The sequence below is a fragment of the Cupressus sempervirens genome, chromosome 7 (genome assembly GCF_028749045.1).
Source record: "Cupressus sempervirens isolate cs-2001-9-10 chromosome 7, ASM2874904v1, whole genome shotgun sequence".
NCBI classification, from domain to species: Eukaryota; Viridiplantae; Streptophyta; class Pinopsida; order Cupressales; family Cupressaceae; genus Cupressus; species Cupressus sempervirens.
In genome coordinates this window covers 443,864,997-443,870,473 of record NC_143124.1, presented here as the reverse complement: position 1 = coordinate 443,870,473, position 5,477 = coordinate 443,864,997, and the positions used below count along the sequence as shown (strand labels likewise).

The 5,477-nt window shown below is 39.1% G+C and overlaps 2 pseudogenes; both read left to right on the top strand.

The window, feature by feature from the left end:
- Positions 1–256: 256 nt before the first annotated feature.
- Positions 257–1,025, top strand: LOC149547495 (G-type lectin S-receptor-like serine/threonine-protein kinase SD2-2; annotated as a pseudogene).
- A 16-nt stretch (positions 1,026–1,041) lies between these two features.
- Positions 1,042–2,831, top strand: LOC149547494 (G-type lectin S-receptor-like serine/threonine-protein kinase At2g19130 pseudogene; annotated as a pseudogene).
- The last annotated feature ends 2,646 nt before the right edge of the window (positions 2,832–5,477 follow it).

The window sequence follows — 5,477 nt, the reverse complement described above, 5'->3', positions numbered from 1 at the left end:
GCACTACTTGGACCAGTGGCTAACTAGCCCACGGATTTACCTTTATTTTAATTTAACAAACCCTTTTCAAATAATTTGAAAACTAATTATCAAATATAACAGTCAAAGTGCGTCTCTGACGGGATCAACGGCCTAGACCATTTCCATTGTGAAAAATTCTCAGAGAAGTTCCCGTCAAATCCACGGAACTACTTGAGACATGCTCGTTTTCTATTTAAATGACGAAAATAGCAATACAGATTCTATGGTCATCGAAATGGAGATGAAGGGTTTGATCCTAGCAGTTACTGTGATTATTGCAGTGAATAAGTGTACTTCATTAGCATTAGATGGCGAAGATTCACTTCTACCGGGGGATTCGCTCGCTACTAATCGGACCATAATATCGAAGAATGGTACGTTCGAATTGGGTTTTTTCAGCACGAGAGGCAGGAGTAATTGCAGCTATGTTGGAATCTGGTACGCGCGAATGTATCCCAAGATCATAGTTTGGATTACCAATAGAGACAATCCTGTGAGCAGCATGCCCGGCGTTCTGAATTTTTCAAGCGACGGTGGTCTCAGAGTGTTTGACGGAAAGGGCCGGTCAGTGTGGTCGACTGATCTTGGTGTAAAAGGATCCAAGGCAATGATTACAGATGCTGGCAACTTCATTATGCTGGGTCACGGTCAGATACACGTGTGGGAGAGCTTCGCGCATCCGACGGATACATGGCTGCCTGGAATGAAGATGTGGAAAGGAATGAAGCTAACGTCATGGAAGAGCTCTGTGGATCCTGCAACTGGGCTCTTCTCGTTAGGAATGGACACGTCTCCAGGGAAGACGCAATTGTGATGATGTATAACAACAGTGTTCTATATGGATCGAGTGGAGAGTGGACTGGGAATTATTTTGCCAACATTCCCGAGGTTTATGCTCCTCAGAGATTCGAAATCAACTGTGTGAAGATTTCTCCTTCAAGAATATACTTTGATTATCGCAGATTCCGGCAAGGACATACCCTGACAGGGCGAGTCGTTTTTGATGAGCAGGGCGAATTGAGAACTTGGGACTGGATGGATGATGGGACTTGGACTCAGTCGTGGGCGAGCTACGAAGGCCAATGCAGTGCGTTTGATATTTGCGGGGCAAATGGATTGTGCAATGCGAATGATGTGTGTAGTTGTGTTGAGGGTTTCACTCCCAGGCGTGTCACTCGAATTAGTTGGTGGTCAAATGGGTGTTTTCGGCGAATGCCGCTGCAATGCACCACCGACAGCTTCTTGGAATCCAAGAACCGGAGCTTGCCCGAAGAAGAAGCCGTCCCTTACAAAAATGAGATGACAATGCAAGGCTGTAGGACTGCTTGTCTCAACAATTGCTCTTGCACAGCCTTTGCTTTCGTTGTTTCTGACATACCGGTCTGTAGGCTCTGGGTTGGGGATTTATTCAAAATGCGTGTCTCTTCTGACAGCCAATCCGTCTTCATTAGGCTGGCAGCTTCCGAGTTGCCACATTTCATGACATCAAAGACAAGCGGGAAAGGCCCTTCACTTCACATTTTACTACCTTCTCTTGCGGCTTGCTGTGCACTTTTATCTCTCCTCTTGGTCACAATTTTTCTATGGAAATGTCGAAGACAGCGGAAGAAAAGCAGTGAGGAGATGCCAACACTGCTCAAAAAGTTCACTTACAAAGAGCTGCGACTCGCAACCCACAATTTCAGGCATAAGCTGGGAAGTGGTGCGTTCGGTTGTGTGTTCAAAGGAAGTCTGATGGACAGCACGCTTGTGGCGGTGAAGAGGCTAGAGGGCTCCGCAAGAGCAGAGAAACAGTTCCGTGCAGAAATAAACACCATAGGGAAAATACAACATGTGAATTTGGTAAGGCTTTGTGGATTCTGCGTGGACGGGTGTAGAAGGCTACTTGTGTATGCCTACATGCCCAATGGCTCTCTCAACTCCTCTCTCTTCTCCGTAGAGAAAGAGAATGTGTTGGATTGGAACACCCGTTTTCAGATCGCACTGGGCACTGCACGAGGATTAGTTTATCTCCACGAGGAATGTAGGGATCAGATCATTCACTGCGATATTAAGCCCGAAAACATTCTCTTGGACGACACCTTCAGTCCCAAGATAGCTGATTTTGGCTTGGCGAAGTTGGTGGGCAGGGATTTCAGCCGTGTATTGACGACCACGAGAGGAACTCGAGGTTACTTGGCTCCAGAGTGGATCTCAGGCCTTCCCATCACTCCCAAGGTCGACGTTTACAGTTTCGGAATGACGCTGCTGGAAATTATATCGGGTCGTAGAAATCTGGACTTGAAGGTAGAGGAGAGCAGGTTTTACTTTCCTACATGGGCTTCGTCTCAGATTCAGAGTGGAAACATAATGGGAGTTGTGGATGCACGGATAGCAGGTGAGGCTAATATCGAAGAGGTGAGAAGAGCTACTGTGGTTGGGGGACTGTGCATTCAAGACAATGAGAATCAGAGGCCAAGTATGGCTCAAGTGGTGAAGATATTGGAAGGGAAGATGGAGACCCCTCAGCCACAAATTCCGAGGTCTTTACAGGTGTTGCTAGATCAGGCAGAAGACAACAAAAGCGATATCTTATTTGAACATCCTTGCACATCAAGTGGTGATTCTGATTCTGTGCCTACACAACAATAGTTTTAGAGAATTGATAATATATATATATATATATATATATATATATAGAAGATACTGAGAAATGTCATGATTCAGGTGATCATTCAGGTGATCTCAGCAATTTATTAGCAGATTAAATGTCTAAGAGTTGAATGGCTGATGGCATCTTATAGAAAGTTTGTGTTTCAACTTTGTGATCGCAGTATGAACACATGAGTTCTTCATTAATGTATCAAAAGAAACCCAATATAAGCTAAGCTCCTCTTAATTCATGATCACTTTTAAATTCTAAGAAGTTTTGTAGTGCTGATTGTAGTCAAGTTTGAAAGTACACAGATTTGAATAGATTTTATTTTACTCTTTACACATAAATAAATAAATTCCTGGCGTACCAATCCAAAATAACAATAAGCAAATTATTTGTTTTATTTTAATCATAGGTTACAAAATAGTGGAATTATCAAGGACTAAGAAATGTTCAGTCTATATTCATCAACATCTGCATTATGGAAATAAGAGAATACCAAGAGTCACTTACAAATCTTCAATCTATGAAAAAATTAAATATTACATTTCGCCAAGTTCTATGACCAATAAATTTTAAATGTTATGTAAACTTTATGCAAATTATTCTAGTCCAATCAGAGATAAATGAAAATTCGTAGGGCCCGTTTGATTGCTGGAATACAACCAGAATAGGAATAGGAAATTAGAATATGATTTGTATTCTTTGTTTGGTGCGTGGAATAGGAATAGGGAATAGGAATACGTATTTTCATTTTAGCCCCGAAATGAGCTTTTGTCCATTCCAAAAAATACCTGTAATTGGAATTGATATTCTTGCATTCATTTTAAATTTCTCAAATTTGATTAAATTTTCAAATCCGCTTTGACCTGGGGTGAGCGCTGGAACTTAGTTTTCAATATTTTCAAATATTTCAGCGATTTTCCAATGGTGCCAATTGCATATTTAGAAATATTTTCAAATGGTGCCGATTGCAAGTTAACCCTATTCCAATTTAAGCTTGCATAGCCAAACAAGAGATAAACAAGATTGGATTGCATTTTTCCATTCCTATTCTTCATTCTCCATTCTCATTCAAATTTTCTATTCCAATTCTCAATTCCTACGCTTGCAACCAAATGGGCCCTTAAAGTTGTGCTCTCCTACAATAGTAAAAATGTTACACATTTACATATTCACACATTTAAATTTCATGGAGTATCCATCACATTTTCTTGAGATGGTAGGGTTCTTACACAACATCCATATTTCCAAGAATAAATGACTTATAAACATTGCCATTACAAGTGACTGTTTGAACATGGCCTACTTCTTGAATGATAGGGAAAAGCCTAGCTAGAAAACTAGTTGCTCAATCGGTGATGCTTGTAAACACATCATTTTGTTCCAAAATCCCATGGTCATTTGTGCTTAGGGAATGGAATTACCTTTTGGACCTTGTTGCTAACCTAGAACCTCAATCTAATGGTCCCACTCTATAGGTTGATGTGTCATCTCAAATGAATCGCATCACCTAGAGATTATAGATGGATACGTATTTTCCAATTAGTTATTCATTTTCTTTGTGGAGACCCGCCCTTGTGGATTTCTAGAAATCCATCAGATACATTTATTCATCCTCTAGGAGCACTAGAAGCTATAGATATCATCTTCTCCCTTCATCTTTTAATATTTTTGTCTTGTTGTATGATTATATGTCAAGGATGGGTGAGGTCTAGTTCAAATGGGGCCTAAAGATCTTAAAATTTTAAGAGGAGGAATGGTCTTGGATATATAATGTAGGAGGATATTTTTTTCCCCATATTATAGAGTCAATGTAGTAATGTATTTCTAGACTCCCTCTAAGTATCAATCTTCTAAGCTACTATGTTGCTTTCAAAGAAGTTTCATACTTCCTCTTAATGTAGAAGGATGCCTATAATTCAATCATCAAAGATATTTGCTTCGAGAGCCTCATTTTATCTAGCCTAATCACAACTTCTTTTAGAGCTACTATTATAAGATTGAGTTTGCACAATTTTGGTAGCATGTGTACCGGCCTTTTTTTCTTACAAGAACATCCTCAGACATAAAGGAAAAGATCAAGACAAATAACTCTTCTAGTAAGTATAGAACTACAAATATGAGAGATACTACAAAGAGTAGATAAATGTAATACTCAAGGATAAGAATACGTATCTACTCATGAGGGTCATGGAACATCTTTCTAAAGATGGTTCGAGTGGGAATGAAACATTGGTTATTATTCCTCCCACAATGTAAAATTCCCATTCTTATATCATTGAAGAGGAATGGTAGACCACGATAGTCTTCAATTCATAATTAAAATTTGCAAGAAATGTTAGACCACGATAGTCTTCAGCTCATAGTTTATACATTGATTATTTTCTCTCTAGTCAAACATGATTATCACTTATGGTTTGGCTATCGACCTTTGTTCAAAGTTCCTCCATAGTATTTTTTTCATACTTGCTAAGGAATTAATAAATTTATGCTCGATGAAATGATTTTATATGCTAGTGGAGAAAGAATGACTTTAGTACAAAGAATTCTCTTCATAACAAGAATGACTTTAGTACAAAGAATGCTCTTCATAGTCCAAGGTCATGTCCTCGACACAAATGAATATCTTACACTAATAATATGCTCCAAATATCATTGAAATTTGTAGATAGAATCTAGAAAAGCCTCTGTAAAATGAACAAAGTGATATAGTCTATTGGCCATGGATATATTTGGCATAGATAAATTATCACACTTATGTCATTCATTGTTGCTTCTTTACAACTTTTATTTGTCATTCATATTCTGAGTTCACATT